Below are 10403 nucleotides of genomic sequence, written 5' to 3'. Positions count from 1 at the left end.
GGCGGGCGCCCGGGCCTCCGGGAACCAGGCCGCTCGCACCACGCGGACACGCCGCCACCGCCCGGAAAGGACGCGCGCACGCGCGGTGCGCCTTTTATATCGCGTACGGCGGCCCGCGAGGGCCAAACCGCGCCGTCCCCAGCACGCCGCCGCAGCGCCCCCTAGTGGAGTCTCCCTGCCTCTGCTGCCGCCTGTCGCTCCCCGGGAGCCGTCCCCAGAGACAGCCAGGCCCCACCGGCTGGAGCTCCCACTCTCTGCCGGCGCCCCCGGCTCGGTCCGCTGCGGGCGGCAGCCCCGGGTCCTCCTCCTGGAGAGTGCGAGCCGGCGAAACGGAGATCCGGTGACCCACGTCCCGTGGGGGGCAGGACTGCAGGAATCGATCTGTGCAAAGCACCTGTCCCGCACCCCGAGAGCGGCCCCGAACCTGGGGCCTCCTCTCTGCGGAGGCTAGGCTGAGCCGCTGCCGGGCGGCGGGGGGGCCTCTCAGGAGGATCCCCTGCGGGGAGCGCCGCCTTCACCCCCTGGGGGGGGTGACCTGGGCAAGGCCTCTCGCCGAGCGGGGCGGGGCCGCTAGGGCACCAGGCAGCGCCCCTCTGCTTCCTCCTGCACCTGGAAGGTTCTGGGGTCGGGTCGGGAAGGACCCTCCAGGGATTCATTAGCCTCCTGGTGCTTCTCCCCAGCTAACAAATTACCGCTAACTGGGGCCGATGGGGCGTGGCCTGTGGAGCCGGGGTCAAGTCAGGGTAAGTTACTGCTGAGGACTGAGGACGCATCCAGGAAGAATGCTACCGTGCCCTGGGGGCAGAGTGGGGAGTCCCAGGGTGCCCCCAGACCTGGCCCGCCCCAGGCATGTCCATTTTTGCTGTAAGCTCGGTTTGGTTGTGAGCACTCTGGGGAGCTCTGGGCTGCTTTGGGGAAGAAAGTACACCCTCCCCGCTCCCCATTGACCTAACAGCCTTGGGGAGGCTCCGTCCCAGCGGGAGGGACCAGGCAACTCTAGCTGGAGGCCTAACTCTGAGGAAAAGAGGAGTTTCTTATGCTCTGGCCACTCGGATCCAGTGCTCCAGCACCCCGGCCCTGTGCCCAGCCGTCACACTCTGGTCTTCGAAGCAGCAGGCCACGCTGTTGACCTGGGTGACCGTGGCACTGACACTGGGAGCCAGCTGCCCGTTTCCCTTTTTGTCCCACTGGGACCGGATGGAGCCCAGGTGGTGGCAGGGTGCCACCTTCTCAAACAGCATCTGGGGATCGGGGGGGTGCCAGCAGGCCTTGCCACATCCCAGAGCTTGGCACCCATGGTCCCCCCAGTTCCAGGGAGGGTCCCTGCTCAGAGCTTGAGCTCAGAAAGCTGAAGACATACCTCAAGAGTAGGGGAAGCCTGGGTTTGTTCCTGCCCACCGAGAACACCCCACACAGGATGACCGGGACCCCACACTGGCCGAAAGGGAAGCGGCATGTCACTTCCTCCAAGAGCCAGAAGGCAGCTCCTACCGCCCGCCTGGAGGGAGCAGGGCCATCCTTGCAACCCCCCTCCCCACCAGTCCCCTGCTCAGCGGCACACTTCCTGTGGCAGCTGCACTGAGGGCTGCGTTTCTGTCTCCCACGTAGTCAGGTTCACATCAACTGCCTGATCGGTGCTGTGGCCTGAGAGCCTCTTGGGCAGATGCGAGGAAGGCGAGCCGTGGAGCCCCCTCTGTCCCCAAACGGGCCAGATGCCATCCAGCTTTATATCTGTTTTGCCTTCTGGAATGGTCACAGCCCATCCGAGCGGATGCATGGCGAGTGTCCTGTCCACAGTCGGAGGACAACCGAGGCCCCAGGGTTAACAACCTTGCCCAGGCCGCATGGTTCGCAACGGTGGAGCGGGACTGGGACCACGGAATGGCGGGTCTGGGCCGCCGATGCCGGAAGGAGGCTCCCCTGCGTCCCCTTATCCAGCTCAGGTGCTCGCTGAGTCCAGCAGCCTGGCTGGGAGGGGACCCCCTGCAGTGAGGCTTCTCTTCACTCACTCCGGTCTCTGAGCCCCAGGAAAAGGCTGGAGGGCCTTTGCTGGTGGAGCTGACTTTGCGCTGGCAGGTCACATCCTGGACACAGACAGTGGGTCTTGCAGGAGGTGACCCCTAGGTCTCCCACTCCGCACGTAGAGACCTCACACCCACTCTACTGCTCAACTGATTTCTCTCCCCAACGTGCACCAGACCCAAGGGTCCCATCACTGTTCCCAATCCCTTATGTCCACCGCTGCTATGATGAACACCCCCAAAACAACACCTTTGAAAAACTGCGCCAGGGTTTCTCTGCTGATCCTGGGACTAGCCCTGCCGGGGGAGGGTCTGCGCCTGCGGCGTGGATGGGAGCTGCGCTCTGTTGTCCCAGAGAGGGGAGCCTGTCACACTTCTCGCTGGGGATCGGCTGGGGCCTCTGCTTCCTCACGTTGTCACCTGGGCTGGCGGTCCCAAGACCAGAAACCTGCCCCTCTGAAGTAGACCACCGCTGCCTCCCTCGGGTCTCACTTGCCTGATTTTCTCCCTGGGATGTCCCACATCTCTGACGCCTGCTCCCATGGGGGCTGCCTCCCCTTGGAGTGGGACGGGTCTGGCCTCCATCCCGGGGAACGCACTGATTTGGAGCATTATTTGGCCCAGAGGCCTGTGAACCTTCTGGCCCTGGGTCGTGAGGGATGCTCTCCCCTCTGTGATGTGACCGTCCGGCCTTCTGCATCTCCCGGATTCTGATTGGGCCACGGGAGGACCAGCCGTGTCCTCTCTGGCGTCAGGCTGTGGTGTCACAGCACGCACAGGGGTCTCCACCCCGAGACCATTGTCACCGAAGGGGCCCCCATATTCCCAGCTAATCTTTAATCCATTGCGATTTCAATATCAAAGGAGAAAGAGTCTATTTCAAACGAACACAAAGTACAAAAATGAATCTGTCCCGTCTGAAAACACGGTGCAGACCTAAAGGTATCTCTTGCGAGATTCCACTTGAAGGAAACCTCCAGAGGAGGTAACGGAACACGGAGAGAAAGCAGACTGGGGGTTCCCAGGGGCTGGCGGGGGCACGAATGGGGAGTGAGGGCTCTGGATACACGGTGACCCTTGGAGATCGAGATATTCTGCAGCAAAATCCTGTGGCGTGGTTCACAGCGTTGTGAGCGTACCCCGTGCTCAGGAATTGCACAACGTAAAACAAACAAAAATTTTTATTGAAGATTAATGTGGATTATAAAGAAACAATGAACAAATAAAGTAACAGCTAAAAAGAAGAGGAGAGAAAGGATAAGGGAGAAGAGGAAGAGACATTCCGGTGGGGGGTCGTGGTCAGGGAATGGAACAACAATTAGAAATAGAAGAAACACCCCACGAGAGCCTTCAGGCCCTTCATTTGTGGCTGGCATCCATGTGGGAGCAAGGGCAGTGGCAGGGGAGGGGGCAGGAGTGGGGAGAAGGGCGGTGACAGGAACAGACTTGGGAGCAGCAGTGGGAACAGTGGAACCAGCAGAAGCAGGACCCAGCTGACTCTGCTCAGGTTCCTGCTGTCCCTGCACAGGTCCCAGGTCACCTGCTGGCTCTCTGGCCCCTGCAGGAGTCGCTCCAGGCACCACCCCTGCCTGCAGAGCCCCTGAGGCCCCCGATGCTGTTGGGTCGGGCTCTGGAGCCGACCCGGCTTTTGCTCCTGTCCCGGACTCTTGAGAAGAAAACAGAGTGATGGTTGCAGCGGCTCCAAGGCCTCACGGTGAGAGGAGGGAAGGTCCACCACCCCACCCAGCGCCAGCCTCTCCAGGGAGCTTTGAAGACACACAATTCACCCCAGACCCTCCCCGAGAAGCTGTGGCCAGGAACCCACACCAGGACCTCTGCCCCCCTGCAGGCCGCAGCCCGGGGCTCTCAGTCTCTGCTCCTGGCCCCACACCAGCCCCCGGGGGCACCTCCCTGGGTGGCCCAGCACCGCCCTGGTCCCATGAACACACATCTCCCACCTCAGCCTTCTCACCCTCGGGCTCTGGCTCCGGGGGCTCTGGGTCCTGGGCTCAGGACCCGTGAACCAGGACCATGTCTGGGGGCTGGGGTGGTGAAGGAGGCCTTCCCAGGCCATCTCCAGGCTCTGCTTCCCAAAACCTCAGTGCAGCCACTCTCTCCCTGGGTCCAGGGTGGCCCTCCTGGGCGACGGGGCACACGCACAACTCTGTAGGACAGATGAATCGGGATTCCGACAGTCGCCTGCAATTTCATCCGTTGATTTCTATAAAGACAGTGACCCGTGGACGGCCCGGAGACATCACAGCCCCGCCCGGCCACCTCAGTGTCCTTCCGCCCTCTCTACCTGTGGCTCCCAGATTGGACACAGACCTGAGTGTGCACAGACCTGCACCCGGAGCACAGTGACATCCACCTACAAGGCTCGGGATGAATATTGGGGACAAGAGGGCCACCCCAGCACACCCTGTCCCTCCATTCCAGCCTTGACCGGGCTGTGAGCCTGACCCGCCCACCAGGCATCTAACCCCTTCATCAGCCTGCACCTGCTCAGGCGGGCCCTCTACACACGACCCCTCCTTCCACACAGACACACACAGACACACAGACACACACACAGACACACACACAGACACACACACACACACACACACACACGGGAGGGGACGTGGGGCCGCACAGGTCAGATCAGAGCGGTGTCGGGCTGGACTGGCTGTCTCTAGGTCTCCCTGTGTTACCTTTAGGTCCCTGCGAGCTAGAGACCTGAGGCGTCCTGTGCACGACCTGACCCACTGTCTCCAGGGTCGGGAAGCATCGCAGCCACGGGCTCCCCTGAGCCGGCAGCCACAGGACACGGGCACACAACAGGAGAACATGTTCGTCAGGTGAAGGTGTCCCAACGAATGAGCCCAGTCGGGCGCTGTCTCCAGAAGGTGGGTGCCTGGTGACCCGGGTTGTGAGTTCAATTGGGCACCGTGACCAGAGAGGTGAGGTCACATCCTGTGGCCCCCTTACCAGGCTTCCTCCTCCCACAAGAGCCCCTCCCAGGCTGCAAAGGAGTCCCCTCCACCCCATGCCCTGTCCCTACAGTGACACCAACACAGCCCAGACACGTCCCCGCGAGGCCTGGTGCAGCCGGGGCCGCAGCTTTGGGGTCACAGAGCTGGGTTCAGACCTGGGTTTTCCTCCTGACCAGTGCTGGGACCCCACACAGACCCCGTGCCTCCTGGGGCCCCCCAGTCTCCCTGTCTGCACAGTGGGGTCCTTGTGGCATCTACTTGTAGGGGCGCCATCAGGGAGCCACCTGTAGACACGTCCTATGCCTGCTATCCCATGAGGCTCGTGGGCACACGTGGCCGTGGAGGATGAGGAAGGGGTGCGCCTGGCACAGAACACAGGAGAGGGCAGAGTGGAGTCTCCTGAGGTCATGGCCTCCTGCTCAGCCCAGACCCTGGTGTGTGCCGACCACTAGGGCACCTGGACCCCAGCTGCCGGCCGGGCTCAGGGACGGACACCAGAATGTGTCCCTGTGTCCTGTAGCTCTACACAACTCACCCTGTCCCTCCCAGTCACCCTTGACCTGGGGTGTGGACATGACCCTCCCATCAGCCTGCTCCTGCTCTGGGTGGCTTCCCCCCCACGTCCCATCCTTACAAGCACACACAGCCTCACACACACACTCACAGACACAGGGAGGCTCGTGCGGCTCACAAGTCGGATCAGGGCCGTGTCAGGCTAGACCGGCCAGGCCTTGGCCTCCCGGTGTCACCTTTGCGTCCCTCCGGGCACGTGACCAGAGGCTTCGGGGTGAGACCGGACCCACCGTCTGCAAGTGGGAAAAGGCTCTCCCTGGGGGCTTTCCTGAGACCACAGCCTCGATTTATCAGGACACAGCATGAGAACACGTTGCGCATTCGAAGGTCTCCAACCACAGGGGCTGAGTGGGGTGCTTCTCTAGAATGGGGGTGCCTGTGATACACACGGGGGCATTTGGGGATCCCCTGGCCATCGGCCTGGCGTGGCTCCCCTCATGGGCATGTTCCCTGGAGACAATGTCCCCCCCCCACACCTCTTCTCTCCCCCAACCCCTGTCACCTCCAGGGTCCACTCATCCTTTGACCCCCACGCGGGTGGTTAGTTACTGGGGGGCGGGGGACTGTGTTTCCATGCAGTTGCGTGGACCTGTGCCCACTCGGGGATGCCCAGAGGAAAGGACCCCACACGGGATGGGTTCAGTGGTCCTCCAGGATCTTAGAGGCTCTCATTCCCTCGAAAACCCCCTGGGAAAGTGAAGCCCTGGCCCAGGAGCCCGAAACCTCCCCCAGCCCCTCTAGGCTCTGCTCACCTGGTGGGTCCCCGGCCAGTCCCTGCCTCTCCTGGCCTCAGGTTCCCGACTGTTCCACGAGCGCTTGGAGGAGGAGCTTCACCAGTCTGGCTAGATTGGCCCCTGGCTCCCACCTTCGGGCAGGATGTGGCGCGGGAGCCTTGTGGGCGGGGAGGTGCTCCCACCAAAGGTCGAGGCAGGTGGAGCCTGCACAGGTGCACCGGGACATGGGACTGCGCGCACGGGACCACCTCGCGGCAGGAGCCCACAGACACCTGGGGTCGCACGTATCCGATCTCCACCGCCCACGCAGTGACCCTCATATCCTCTTAGACCTGGGGCCACGGCCACTCCACCCAGGCAGGGTGGCTGGACGCAGTGGGTATGGAGACCCGGGGCAAGAGGGAAACGAGACAGACCCCCACCTGCTGACCTGGCCCCCACACTCCACTCTACTGTTCATCCGGGCGCCTGGCTGAGCAGGGGGAGGGGGAGGTAGACACCAGTCTAAGGGGGGAGGTCAGGCCGCCTTTCCCTCCTCCCCATCCCCTCCCCCTGCCTTCCCGAGAGCCCCCTCCCCCACAAGCTCCCCCACTTCGGACACCTTCCCCTCCCTGCTTTCATCCCCCACACACCCACCGGAGGTGGGAGCCGCCGACCCCATCTTCAAAAAAGAGCACCGAGGTCCCAGAAGCTGGCATAGAGCTTGCGTGTCACAGGACTCTGACGTGGCCCCGCTGTGGGTGTGAGCCCGGGTCGCTCTGACCCGAAGCCTGGGCTTTCGCAGGACCCCGAGGAGGTGACCTCTGAAGCCAGCCTTAGAGATGAGGGTGCTCTGGATGGGAGCCATGGAGCGGGGCGGTGGTAGCAGGGGGCTCGAGGGGCAGGGATGGTGGGCTCCCTGGGGGAGGAAAACACTAGGGGAGGGGGGAGGGGAACACCCTGGGGAGGGCATCTGGCCCAGTTCACTTGGGGCTCCGGACGTCAGGTAAGGAGTCGGGGGTCACCACAGCTTGCCAGGTGCAGGCGACGTGACCAGGCAGTGTCGTCAGAGCCATGGCATCCTAGATCTGGAGGGAGCTCGCGGGCTTGGTATTTGCCCCCAGGCAAGCATGGATTCCCAGGCACCGGCCTGGGAGGACAATGTTGCCTCAGTCTCCTCCTCTGTAGAGCAGAGCAGGTCGTCGCCTCCTCCCGGGGCTGGATTCCCCGGCAGGTCCAGAGATGGTCTCCTGTCAGAGGAGTTGTTCAAGTGAGGCCTGTACCCGGAGAGGTCTCGGAGAGGGGACCAAGGGACGTGCCCCCTGCCAGCTCGGCGGATGCTCTCGTCCAAGCTGCTGATCCTCACGTCCAGGCCGGCACCGGTGATGCAGTGTCGCCCGCTGGCTGGGGGGACGGGGCAGTGAGGAGCTGTGCCTGCGGACCCTGAGACACAGAGCTCGTGTGCGCCCAAGGCTGCCCCGGGGCGTGTGGAGGCTGAGGCTGAGCTGACGCCTGATGTCTCTGGGAAGGACCAGGAGGAGAGCCCGGGCCCTGGGGTCTCCGGGAGGGACCGGGAGGACATCCTGGGCCCTGGGGTCTCCGGGAGGGACTGGGAGGACATCCTGGGCCCTGGGGTCTCTGGGGGTGAATGGGAGGACAGCCAGGGCCCTGGGGACTCTGGGGGGGACTGGGAGGACAGCCTGGGTCCTGTGGTCTCCGGGAGGGACTGGGAGGACAGCGCAGGCACTGGAGTCTCTGGGAAGGACCGGGAGGACAGCCCGGGCCCTGGGGTCCCGCCTTGTTCCTGCCATGGGAGGGGGTCAGTCTGCATCACCCATTTCACAGAGCAGGAGAGTGAGGCCCAGAGAAGGGAAGCAGGTGTTTCTGGGCACAGGGCTGGTCAGCAGAGAGCTGGAATACCACCTCCGGAGCCCCCGCCAGCCCGGGCAGGGACCCCCCAAGTCGAGGGTGATCCTTCCCCTTCTGCCTGGCCACTCATTCTTCCCAGACCTTGACGGTGGCCTGTGCCTCTTGGCCACAGATATTGTTGGCCGACCAGGAGGGAGTCCAGCTGGTAGGACAGGTCTAGCTACAGGACACAGGGACACCTGTGAGCTACCAGGAGCCACATTGTGGTCTCTGTCCCCGAGCCTGCCCCGCAGCTGGGGTCCAGGTGCCCTAGGGGTCGGCACACACCTGGGTCTGGGCTGAGCAGGAGGCCATGACCTCAAGGAGCCTCCACTCGGCCCTCTCCTGGCTCCTGCCCGGTCTCACCTGTCCTCCCTGAGGGGCTCCAGGGCCCGGATCCAGGCCCCTGATGGCTTCTCGGGCTCCAGCCACGAAAGATGTAGAGCTTGTGGAGCAGCTGGACCTCTTGGGGCTGGAGGGAGGACTGGCCACCGACGGGGCCTCAGCTGGGGAGGATACGTGCCTCTTGGGGTGAGGAAGAGGCCGGGACCTGGTCCCGGGGTCATGGCTCATGTATACAAAGGGCTGAAATCATTGAGTGCCCGGGGGATGCCCAGTTAAAGTGGCCCCCTGACACTTGGTCATCCTAGAGTTGACCCCGGCCTCCCTGGGCAGCTTGCCACCCTCTGACTCCTCCCAGGGCTGCAGCCAGGCACAGGCTGGACCTCTGTCCAAGGTCCTGCCTGGAAGACAAGGCGGAAGGAGGAAAGGAGAAGGGCAAGGGGCGGACCGACTTCTCCCTGCCCTGAGTCGGCCTCCACTGCTGCCTCCAGGAGGCCTGGCCAAGTCATGCCCCAGGGTCCATGCACCTGGACCCCGGGGTAGAGTCTGCGGTCCTGGCCAGCTGGGTGGGGTGGGTATAGTCACTGGCCATCGTGCCCCCAGATGTCCAACTCACCTAGCCTCGCACCCTGAGACCTGCCTGGCAGGGGCGGGCATGGTTATGGGGCTGAGGAGAGGTTTGGTTCCCAGAGCAGTTGGCGGAGGTGGGAACATGGGGGACCAGCCAGGTGGGGAGCGATCGGATTCATGCACGTCAGCGTCACCTCTGGATCATCCACAGGTGTTGAGTGCCGGTCCCTGGGGATACCTGGCCATGACACAGACCCGGCTGACCCTGGAGAGGGAGGCCTGTGTACCCGGGGCACCTCCTATCCACCTACCCCCTGGGGCGAGCCTGGGCCACGGCCACGCTGATGCACTTCCCCGTCTGACCCTCAGGGACAGGGGGACACTGAGGTCAGGAGAGGCAAGGACTGGCCTAGGACAAGTGAGGTGTGCAGGGTCCAAGGAGCAGGTCTGGTCTCCAGTCCCAGGCCAGCCTCTACCCCCCATGGGGTTCCCCCTGGGAATGAGAGCCCCTGAGATGCTCAGGGGTCCCTATCCACCCCGTCCATGTGAGGCTGTGACCTCTGGGCATCTCCAGAAAGGTGTGCACACACACACACATACACACACACACACACACAGACACACACACACACATATTCTGAGTGTCCCACTGGAGATCAGAGGGGAGTCCACACTGGGAGCGCGTGGGTAATAGGGGGAAAGAAGAGAAAGGCTGGAGGCAGTGGGGCCATAGGGCAGGGACATCAGGATTCCTGGCAATAGCCCGGGACCCACCACATAGGGAGGGCAGATGTGCCCGTTGAGGGTCAGGGGGTCCCCAAGTGTCCGGGGGGATTGCCAGGAACTAGGGGAGGACGGGGTCTGGGGTCCTGTGTCCACCACGCTGGGCCCCTGGAGCTAGGAAGTGTGGACGGGGCTACAGCACAAAAGGGCTCAGCTTCCTCCTCCTAAACTGGGCTGCGTAGACAGTGTCCCAAGTGTCCCACAGGCTCATAGACGACTCTGTGTCCTGGGATCTTCATCCCTGGCCCTCTGTTCTCCCCTCCTGGGAAAATGCTTCCTAGTCCCTCAAGGTCCTTCTGAGCAGAGGGCAGCCTGGGGGCTTGGTGGACCGAGGACTTGGGTTTGAAGCACGTGGCCGAGCAGCGGATCCTGGTGTGGGGACCGAGGTCAAGACCGTCCTTGATGGAGCCTCGGGCCCTCATTAGGAAGTAGTTCCCCAGGCAGTGCCCTGGCTGGGCCGAGGAGGCCTCATGAGGGAGCTGAGCACCGGGCCTGGGGAGGGACATGGGCCACAAGGG

Source organism: Prionailurus bengalensis, chromosome D4 (assembly GCF_016509475.1).
Source record: "Prionailurus bengalensis isolate Pbe53 chromosome D4, Fcat_Pben_1.1_paternal_pri, whole genome shotgun sequence".
Lineage (NCBI taxonomy): Eukaryota > Metazoa > Chordata > Mammalia > Carnivora > Felidae > Prionailurus > Prionailurus bengalensis.
The sequence above is the reverse complement of the archived record's forward strand: the minus strand, read 5'-3'. Positions refer to the sequence as shown.